The following is a 12,181-nucleotide window of genomic DNA, read 5'->3' on the forward strand; positions in this document are numbered from 1 at the left end:
TGAAGTCCTTGCCGGCCTTCTTCTTTCTTGGTTGAATCGCTGAGAAATCTTCATAGTCTCAACATAGTCATAAACTATTCTTCAAAATTGCTCCCTTGTTGGGCTCACGCAGTTCGGGCAAGATGACGAATTCGTCATCTTGTCCGCCTATTTGATTCGTCATCTTACGCGAAACAGCCATTTTTTATTGCAAAAGAGACAAATCTGTCATCAGGTTATTTCTGAGTTACATTGAACTATTGATGTAATTAATATACTACATTATTTCGAAAAAACAGAAATCATGTTCTGGGGACTTATCACAATAGCTTCAGACGTTATTTTTTGACACCGGAATCTTACAACGAACCGACGTGCAAACAGTCAAAGCACTCCTGGTCAACTGGAACATGGCCGATTGGAATAGTTTCTATCTCCCAACACGTGTAGCATTAGTGCCTTCCCAACCGCATGAAGGCTGTGTTGCCATATCAGTTCAGGACTCTGAAATTGACAATTCGTCATCTTAGACACCTCGTCAACTTACCCTCCTTTCCCCTACAACTCGGATCCGAAATAGCCGCTTGTGCAGGACCAAAAGTAACATATACTGTATGTACAGATCGACAGAGCGGTGAGCGGGTCGTAGCCACAGGTGAAACTAACACCAAAACATCCCTTGGCAGCAGGGTTACGTTGCAATAATCTGCGTCCCAAGTAAAATACCATCCTCGCATATTTGTTTGATCGAATGTCGTGTGAAAATAAGGAGTTGTCAGGTGTTTCTAGCTCACCGAAATATGAGAGCTGAATACATTGACCTCACCACCTTAACATTCCTTTTAACCTCTGCTTCATGTGTTGTCTATCGCAGATATCTACTTTATTCCCGGCAGAGACAGAATGAGAAACAAGGTCAGTCGGCATTCTTATTCGATTCTTTGTTGAAAATTATAGTAAAATTGGAGAGGTTTACAAAAATGATACATTACACTTCCGTTGGATAGAAGCACTTTTAGAACGCTGCTTATTATAAAGAATTTAGTTCCGATTCATTATGCGAATATAAACTAACGGCGTAGTAAATTCTTACGATGCCCTTGGTGAGAAATGTTCCCATATCTCTGGGCAAGAAAAGTTTGTAAAGCCTCCTTCTTTTTAAATAGCTAATAATGATAATGCATTCTCGAAGTCAATTAACCTCAGCAATCTTGTTAGTAGTAACAAATGAAAGATTAGTTTGCTTTCATTATTGTAATGTTAAAATAAGCTCACTGCCTGTTGCTTATTAATGGCCTGATATGACAAGATTAGATGATAAGTTTGTTTCAAGCCACCATTATGTAATGAAAACAAATCTGAATTCATAATTGTTTGAATTTACATGATTAGTAATCGAATCAATGGGTCTTTATAAAAGTCAGTGTCGAATTGTATTTAGGCTTGTTGGCCTTTGTAAGACCTCTGAAAACGCGATTCCCTGGGCCATCATTCACTTGTGACGTCACTGACAACAATTGCATCACAACTATTAAATAATAATAATAATAATAATAATAATAATAAATTATTTTCAAATGGACATTTCTTCTTCTTTAATATTAAAAAGCGGCACTAATTTTTATTTCTGAAATAATCATTCTTTCTTATGTTCGTATGCCAATCGTCTAAGAAGATACGATACTGAAAAAAAACATTTATTATTATCTGCTATCGATCCTGTCTTCCTCTCGATTTCTTTCTAGTTTTGTCTCTAGCACGTTTAGTTTCCCAATGCGTTAAGCCATTGGCAACTCTGTAAGAACACCGTCTTCTACCATGTACTGCTCACAGATGACGAGAAGAACCCTAAAACAGGGGAAGCGGAGAAAGGTCAAAGACACGGTCAAGTCCGTTTTCGGTTTTTGAGGTGTGGTCTATACTTAGATATCGTCTGTTACTCCGGGTAAAGTTATCTGTGTGCTATTCCGTGGTGTCATTTGAAACCCCCGTGCGAAAAGTGGGCGAGCCCATACCTACATCACAGTACTTCTGCTAGGGTTCTCCTCGTCATCTGTGAGCTGTACACAAGCGATACTAGCAGCATCAGGGAAAGGGAGTCAGCGATGGTGGCACTGTACCAACCCTTTATAACTCTTACAAACTACCTTCCCCATTTGATTCTTACTCAACGTTGCCAGGCCCATACAGATCCAGGCCCGTATCCAGGGGGGTCTAGGAGGGCCGGGCCCCCCTAAAATTTTATTGGCCCCCTCTAAAATTTTCACGGTAGGTTTGCAAATGAACTATAATATGGAATGAACTAATATTTTTGGATCGGGTCCTCCCTAACTTCCACCGGGCCCCCCCCTAAATTTTCGAGCTGGCCACGGGCCTGTACAGATCTACAGACTATTCATAGCAATACAGAAAAAAAATCGTGGCATAGTCTACGTAATTTTTGTAATATTCTCTAGTTTTATATTACAGTACATAAGGGCAGACGAACTTAAACTGCCAGGTGTATAAAAACATTTATTTTTGCATGTTAGTAAGATTTATGAAGTTTCTCTGAATGCTGAAAAGGGGAATTATTTTTTCATTGTTTTAAAATTATCTTTACATAGACCTACTGTGTTGAAAAACTAACAGAAAGCTGAGGTAAGTACAAAAATCGCTACAGATATTTCTCCAGATATTTTAATAAAAAAATACCATATTTTACTGTGCATCTATAGGTAATTTGACTTACCGAACTGACAACGCCGCTCTTACTGATTACCGGTATCTAATTGACTCTCTTTTAATCAATGTTCTGAATTAAGGGACGGCAATGTTGGGTGCTAATTGATTTTATCGAGGTTCTGAATGAAGACCCGACAAAATTGGGACTTATATCTAGTAGCTAATAAAATAATTACAGCCAACTGTGTTCGTTGCGAACAAGATTTTTTTTAAAAAATCCCATTTTTTAAAGCAATCTGAACTACTGTAGTATTGGAAAATAAAGTTATTGTTGTAGTTTTACGGTGATATACCGTTGCAGTTGGGCGTCGCTTCCGCAAGGCTGATGAGAGAATGCGGGTACGATTTGAATTTTACATCCCTATTCAACTACACAGGAATATTACCGAATACAGTGGTGCCCACCCCCTCTTATGTCCATGACGCACCCCCCCCCCCAATTGTCTACCCGTAGGTGTTCTTCCATGAAAAAAATCTTCTTTGCGATTAATTTTTACACTCCCTCAAACATATTTATACAGATTTTTACCCCCCCAAATATTTCAATGACGCAATTTGCGTCATAGGCCCCCTTGTGGGCACCCCTGCCGAATAAATTAGAGGACAACATGGCTCAGTTATATACTGAACATGTAAATGGAGGGAATAATGGGTAACAGTATATTGTTATTAATGGTGAATGTATTGATGTGCTGCAAATAGCATACTTGTAGAACTGTAATCGACTAGACTATTCTGGGATTTTGGAAGACTTTAGAATTTTATTGAATGACACACAACCTGTTTACCATAAATGCTTTGAAAAAAAATAAGAGTAGTACTGTGAAGTGCGTGGCCCCAGGGAGTTGCCAAGTTTTCTCTATGTAAAAGCCGCCTGGTAAAAATACAATATCAAGTTACAAGTACAGAATCTAAACTTAACGATAATCGTTTTAAAACTTAAATGGTCATTTTAGAAAATTAACAGGCTGCAAACACTGATCAGCCAGAACATTATGAGCACCTACTTAATATATCTAAATGTCCCACTTTGGCTCGCAAGACAGCAACGTTGCGATTTGGCAACGCAGCAGTGAGTACTGGGTGCATTGTTGGAGCCATGGAGCACAACATCCGCACACGCAATTCACTTAATTTCTATAAAGTGGATCTGATGTTCAGTGACATTCCAAAGGTGTTTAGTTGGGTTAAGATCGGAGAGTTTGGGGACTATTGCAGCATGTGCTCTTCGAACCAAGAAGCACAACGTTGACCCCCTGATAAGCAGTGTTGTCCCGCTGAAGAATAATGCCATTCCCAGCTGGAAATATGATCGACACAAATGGATGTACTTGACCTGCCGATAGCTAGCAAATTCACGATGCGCTCCATATGCACTACCGGGCCCGTACATGACCATATGCGTTCCTCAAATCATAATGGGCCAATTACCGCCTTTCGTCATTCTACCATTCGCGTCTCTAGCAACTGTTCCTCTGGCAGACGACGGATTCTGATCCGGACACTGATACGAAGAAGGTAGCATTGTAATTCTTCAGACTATGTAATGCTGTGCCATTGTCCCGTGGTCGAACGACGATGGTCATGTTTTCATTCCAGTTGTTGTCCATGATACTGGTACACGTGCGGGATATCGTTTGCGAAGACCTATTTCAAACAGTATACGGTAAACTGTGTGTTCAGACGCACACGTGTTTTGTCCGTTATTAGTATGTTGTCAATTGTGCGACAGTTCATGCCCTATCGTCTTGTACCCACCTTGATAGTTTACGGTGTCCGATCTTTGAGATGTGATCGCCTGATGTCTCATGGTTTGGTACTGGTCTCACCCTCCTTTTCCCACCTTTGGAAGACACTAACCACGACGCTTCGCGAACACCTGACAGATCGCGCTGTTTCCGAGATGCTGGTTATCAAACTCTCATATATCGCCGGTCTTCCCCTTCCTATGGACTAGCATCACACTGACTGACCGTATGAAATCCCTTGTACAGTCTGGCGAGCGTACTGCTGTGCCTCATGTTTCTTACATAAGCTCAAAGACTTCGCTTAAAAGGTAGTGGGTGGTAATGTTGTCTTGGTTGTCAATGTATAATATGAAGTATTGTATGGTATGAAACGAAAGTTAAGCAGCAAGACTACCAAGTGACAATGACAAATGGGTAGAAGTAGTTCAGGTATTCGTTGGGTGGAGAAGAATTCTTCTAGATACGGTTAAAAAGGGGAAAAGAGGTAAAAAAAACTGGTTAAAGCAAGGTATAAAAATAATTTGACTTATTAGATGCGTAATGGAAGGTTCGGTACACGATAAAAGAAGAAGTAGAAGAAGATTGTAAATGCTGAAGAAGGTTAAAAGAGCTATTGTTGCCCCGAAATGATGAAACTACTGAAGAACAACATATGGAAATTGATAATGATTGCATTTATGTAGGTTCTTAAGATGTGTTATTTTTGTTCACCTGCCTCCATATTAAAAGATTAGCATTGATCAGTTGTGTATGAAAGCTTCTAATTTAGTAGCAAGAGATCTGCTAGTGGTGTCATAATCTTGATGATGCTACTGTATTCTTTTACATGTGAATTCCTTATACATTCCATGTAATTTAATATTATCAATACTTTATTTCGAATTGTGCTAATAACTTCACAGTAAAAATTTACAGAAGTTACAGAGCAGCGTACTTGGTAGTAGAGATGCAAAAAAGCCGGCTTTTTTTGAATCGATGGTTTTTTTCACATAAAAAGCCGGCTTTTTTGGGAAAAAAACGAGAATTTTGGAAATTTTGGCTTTTTTCAACTTCATGATTTTTCTATCTAAATAGCTTTCTTATAGTATATTCTATAGTTAGATAAGAATTCCATGACCTGAATGTGATATTTCGCTCTGAAATTCACCATCAAGATGGATGGAGCACATGTTTTACGAATTAAAGCTAACATGAAGAATGTAGTATTTGAGGGTAATTTTAGAGGCTATTTAACTTTATTTTAACTTTTGAGTTATCGACATCTTTTTTCTTCTCTAGTTTGTCATCCGTGTTTCATTTCTAAGAGCTTTTAGTACTCTAGCTTCTAGCGCAAAAGTTAAACTTGCCCGTTTTTCTATTTATCCGTCAAAGCGTACGTTTTTCAATATATCCGTCAAACCGTACTTCCACATTTCTGTTATACTGTAGCTGTGAAGTGATTTAGCAATAATTTTCCGGACACAACCTTGAATACCAATTTATACAAGTAATCAGTAGCGGATTTAGAAAAGTACTTTAGGAGGGTTTTTTCTGATTGTTTCGTTTCCTAAAAAGTCCTAATTTTATTTGGGAAGTGCTTGAAGTTTATGAGTACAGGCATAACTAATATTTCGTTTCGTTTATATGTTTAGCAATAATCTTCCGGATACAACTTTAAAAATCATTTTATACTGAGAATCAGTGGCGGATTTAGAAAAGTATTTTGGGAAGGGTTTCTTACTAATGTTTAGTTTTTTTAAACATTCGTAATTTTTATTTGACGGGAGCTTAAAGTTTATGAGTAAAGGCATAAGTAATAGATATTTCGTTTGTTGCAGACATTCCGTAACTTTGGGGAACGGGCTTCAGTCCGAAAGACCGCCCCCCTAACCTTCGCAAAACCGTCACTGCTGGTAATTAGTAATAATAACGATTTAAAAACAATAAAAAAGGAAGTCGCCCAACTCACAGTACACGCACTATTTCTACATTCACAGATGGAATGAAGAAAAGCTTTGTCAGAATGGTCGAATGCTGGTTGAATCCCGGACTTCCCGATACAAGCGCAAAAGCTAATCACTCAGTCATGTTTGTTGTGCAGTTGTATTTAGCTTAACTTAAATATATTCCGTAGTCTTTTTTTTGGGGGGGGGGGAGTTCCGTAATGATATGTTGAATCCCTCTTGTTAAAAATTCAGAAAACTTGAGGATTGGGTAAACTGTGATGGTTGTTCTATAAAACTTAACTGTAGAATTTCAAGAATATACAGAACCAAAAGCTCTAGATGTGCAGCCTTTAAGTGTATCATATAAATCTAAATATTTCTCTTATGTTTTATTTTAATTTTATTTTGTTTCAAAAAGAGGGTATGGCATATTTTGAAGTAAAGATACTACATACTATTTTGCTAGTTATTTGTGTATTCTTTAAAAAGAAGTGTTTACTTTTAGGGTTGGCTGATTTACACCAACTTTTTTTTTAATAACTGGTTTAAACCACAAAAATAAAAAGAATGAAAAATGCGAATAGTGTGAACTTCATGGTAACGTTTCCAGATATCAAACCACCTGCAATAGTTTTATTTCCCTTTCACCTTTTAATCAAGGTGTCCCATGTTCAATTCTCGGTCGAACCACAATCCTTCTTTCATGCGTAACCCAAGTAGCGGTTCGGATGTCAGTTTAAGCGAAAGTCTTCTCCTTGATAACCTCGGTATTTCGTAAGGATGTTAAGCCTAAATATACGAAACAAACCAAATTGTATATTTCTACATGCCTAAATGCGTGTTGTTTTATAAAGAAGCCAATATTGCTTAAATATATTGATAGAAATTGGCAAAATTTATCGATTGCCTACGTAGCTTCCAACATTAGCTTGGATTGGACTTTCAATGATATCTACGTACCGGTACTAAATTTGTAATTTAATACCTCAGTTTTAGCGTACTGATTATGGTACGTTGACCTTTAAATTTTACATGCAAAGCAATAACAGGATTTTCCCGTTATTGTCTTACATTTCAAGTAATGACGGGATTTTCCCAATGGCTAGGGCGGGAGATTCTCAACTTAAGAAATTTACTGACCGCACTTCTTTAAGCTTATGGGAGTTCTTCCGGCATAACCCCGCTGTTGCATAATAACATCAAGGCGAAACAAACTTAGGCTATTTCTGTGAATATGTAATATAAATACATAAAGCAAAAAATCTAAGTCAAAAAAGCCTGGTTTAAACCAAAAAAGCCTGGTTTAAACATCCCCCAAAAAACGGGTTTTTGGCATTTTAAAAAACAACCACGGTTCTTGCCAATTCTGCTTACTTTTGTATATAGGTGGTTAAAAAATTCTTATTATATACATTGGTTAATCCTGTGGAATTCATAATGTAAATATGTTGAAGAAAAATTGTTTGAAATATTTTTTCGAAATTCATAGTTTATTTTCGATGTTTTATATTATTATCAGCATCAACCACTAATTAAATGATTTTTTGTGTTATAGAGAAGCGATACAAAGTCTGTTTTATCAATTTAAAGCAGTATTTTGAAAAAAGCCCAAAATTTCCGAAGCAAAAAAGCAAAGCAGAAAAAACCGAGTTTTTTTCCAAAAAAGCCGGTTTTTTTCCGAGCCCTTGCATCTCTACTTGGTAGGCCCTATATATAAGCTAATTGTTGGCACAGTTGAGAATGATGTAATTGCAAAAATGAAATTAAAGAAAGATAGAACAACGAAGCTTAAAACTTATACAGATCCACGAACAATTTGCTTTCATTTATCGAGCAGTTTCGATCTCCTACTCCCAACTACAGTTGTTCTTTCGATTGGGTTACGTTTGCAAATGTTCGGCAAAGCGGTAGGGGCAAAGTTGGCAGTTGATTAATCTGTCGGTTGGGCCTTCTGTCTGTGCTGCTAGGGATCAGAGATAATTTCCGATCTTCCACAGAGGGATTTTTAATGAGCGGGGGGGGGGGGGGTTAAATAGCACTTAGAAAATGCTAGTAAGCAAGGTTGAATATAATCGGAGAAAATGTCCCAGGGTAACTTTGTAGCTCCTTAGGGAGAGGGGAATTTTAACCCACCCCTCCCCCTGAAACCACCACTGCTAGTGATTGTCAATTTACCAATAAATATAACATTGAGTTTTTCAAGTTGAGGTGATTTGTAATGATTCTAAATAAATATGTACATTTTTATATAATATACTAGATCCAACTATACACTATCATAAAAGTTAACAAATATACATTATATTTAGTAAATATATTGTTTTTTGAATATTGATTATTTGAATATGTGTACTGAAAGTACTTACAGTAAGTCCGTAGAAGTTTCTTTTATCAAATGTATGTATACATTTCGTAGTTTGAATTATATTTTGTTATAGAAATTATTTAGGTTGTCGTGGAAACTCGGCTCTATTGTTGGAGTAAATAAGAATGTTCAATGAACAGCAAATGATGCTTGTCCATATGTATTTAGTAACAGTTTGTCATTTTCTTTACATTTTACGTAAAATGTATATATGTTCTCTTAACTAAGGTAGGTGCAGGTAAATACGCCATGTTAATGATGGATTTTTATGGCCTTAATTTTCATGAAACACAAAGAACATTAAACATGTGCGTTGCAGAGTAGCCTTCTCCCTGTGTAGAAAAAAAAATCTGGCAACGATGCGACTCACTTCTATTTTGAACCCAAGATAAAATTTTAAAAAAGTGTTACAAAGTGGCGTATTTACTAACACGTGCAGGTAATTACGCCGAGTTTAGGATACTTAGAATCAAGTTTATGAATCTTGCAACTGCTTACATCATCTGTATTGTACGAACTCGAATATCACTACACAACGTAGCTGAAGCAAAAAATAGAATAACCAGTGTGCAAGATCAATATAAAAAGATAAAATGTAAAAATGATAATCTTCAAAGTTGAAATGAAGTTCCAAACTGAAAAGTTTTAGTCCATAAGAAGATAAATAAACAGTGTCACTGTCCGTGACTTATAAAAAACTACACCGATATTACATGAAACATGTGCGACAAATGAAAATATATTTATCTTCAGCAGTCAGTCCTGCACAAGCCCTGGCGTATTACGCTGCACCATGCTTGGTATTGATTTAGTAGTCATGGAATAACATACTGAAATTACACTCACAAAGCAAAATATTCCTAGACGGACACGAAATAAGGCGTATATTAGTATAAAAAATCGGCAATTTTCTGATTTAGCAGGGTACTAATAACGGATTCTTATCTCTATAGAAATAATAACATTCTTCCACGGAATCTTCCCGAAGTAAACAACACTGTACGGCATGGCGGTCGCAGCGCTGTCTCCCGGAGTATTCGTGAAATCGGACTTGTAAAAGACCGTGGCACACAATGAAGGCGCATTCTAGCGGATTTCGTCGGAAACGTTACAGCACTGAACACTTGGAGTATTTAGCTGCCCTGGCGTGTATACATGCACTTACATAATATAAAATTAAATTATGTTGTTCATAAATTTTAGTTTGCCGGCAGGAGATCATGAGGTTTGCATTCTACGTTAAGCTGTAAATCTATGTCACATATAGCCTCTCGGCTGATGGAGAAACTAAATTCGGATTCAATCCAATTTCATCCAACATAAAAATTTTATTTAAGTTGTAATTTTTGTGTGGTCACTTTATTGAAACAATATGAATAATTATTTAACTTGAAACAGATGCTACTATGTTCCAGGAAGATTCGCACTTTCGTCCGAAATTTATTGCAAAACATCTTAGGGTGTTATTAACTCTTGTGTACTTCTGTGGGGTCCTATCGGGACCCCAGAAATATTTAATGCAGTATATCTCTTAAATGAACGTGAGTATCTAAAAGTCTGTTCTTGTATTCTCTCCCCTGTGTATGTTTAATACCTGAACAGAAATGAAATGAAATCTGTGAGTTTTACGTCCCACGGTTATGCCGGTTAGGCTAAAGGAGACGGTGATGATGAGTAATGAATGAAATGGTGGAATGAAGAAAGTGGGAGGAAACGGGAGAACCCCGAGAAAACCCACGCACACGGTGTAATACCTGAACAGAAAATATCGTTTTCTGTTGTTTTGCTTTTATGTAAAAAAAAAGATTGTTTAACACTGGGGTCGTAAAAGGACCAATGTAGATAGTTAATTATTTATCTTTTGTTCTTTCTTCTTACCAAACGAGCAAAATTAATAGTTTATACAATGCTCAAAAGATTGCATAAACTACTAATATATTGTTCCTGGAAATTACTTCGTTATTGGCGCAATAAAGTAGAGTGTGTAACATAAAGAAAGTTTCTTACATTACGATACATTTTTTGTGACTTTTTCTTTCTTCCTAAGGTTACCATTTGATAGATAGCTTGAAACCTGCTTACATTTGTGAACCGCTTGTGAATGACAAACTATCTAGTTTCAAAGGGGTAAAACCCGTTACTTTAAGCAACAATCCCCAGATGACATGACTGAACTATTCTGAATTGTAGTTGCACCTGTTATCTGGTGATAAAGTCATCAAGTGTTACTTTTCTATTTTTGACGATGGTCTGAGTTACAGCGCAACACAATAAAGTATTGTTTCAAAATGTTTCTGTATAACATTTCTGTACGAAACACCAGTAATTATTTATTTTTAATTGGGGTCTCTAAGGGACCCCATGGTATGTCCTATGCTATATTTTTCTCGATAATAAGGGAGACCGGGGCTATTAAAGTATAGTAAGGGAAAACTCAAAATTTCCGAATTACGACGCACTTTAGAGTTTCAATAATTAGGTCATAAATTACGTACATTATTGTAGTACAACATACTGTATTAAAGAATAAAGAACCTGATAAATCATGGAAACTCAAGAAACGAATTGAAAATAAAAATGGCAGAATTCGAGACTAGTTAAAATCACGGAGCTATTTGGGTTTCTCATGGGACTATTTGGGTTTTCACTGTATCAACATAGTTTACATTAATTACATTGGTGTTCATGTATATTCTTAACTTATACGCTTTTTTGTATAATTTGTAAAAAAACAACAACAACATAACTTCATAGTAAAAGAAAACAAGTGGAGCATTTCTTTAGGAAAGAGTGTTCAGGATAAGCTAAAACTCCTTCAGCGTTGTAATAATACAAGACTATTAATTTTCTTATATGTTACATAATATCTTACACGTATAGGTTCATCTTAAAGTGGTTTGACTTATTCTCTTTGAAATAAACACTTGTAAAAGCAAAAAAGAAAATTCCTGACAGAATAACATAAAAAGAAACTTCGGATAGTTTTACATTTTCTACATTAATTTTCAGTAAATATAAAAATAATACACAATTAGGAAAGCTGTAGTTTAAATTAAACTTTTAAAATAAAAATGAACTCAAAATAAGATTTATGTTCAAAATCAATTTAACGAGTAGTCTTGTCAATCAAAATTAAAGTATAGTAATATAAAAATAAAAACTTGTGCTGGAGAAAGCAAAGTGCATGAAAATTATTTTTTATACAAACTTATGAGAAATCACTAATTTCTCGCATTTCTGAAGTACGAGACAATGAAAGTTATCAAGAGATGTGTAACCTACAGGCACTTGTTGCATAAAACTGTTTTCTCTCATAAGGTCTAACGTATATCTCAGGTACCACTATTTACAATGATGGCATCGAATCCAGTCTGATTTGTTCACTGATTTTTTAGAGTAATATTTCATCTTACAAAATCCGCATGGTACATTGTTCTCAG

This window comes from Thermobia domestica, chromosome 11, assembly GCF_964235325.1.
Source record: "Thermobia domestica chromosome 11, izTheDome1.hap1.1, whole genome shotgun sequence".
Taxonomy (NCBI): domain Eukaryota; kingdom Metazoa; phylum Arthropoda; class Insecta; order Zygentoma; family Lepismatidae; genus Thermobia; species Thermobia domestica.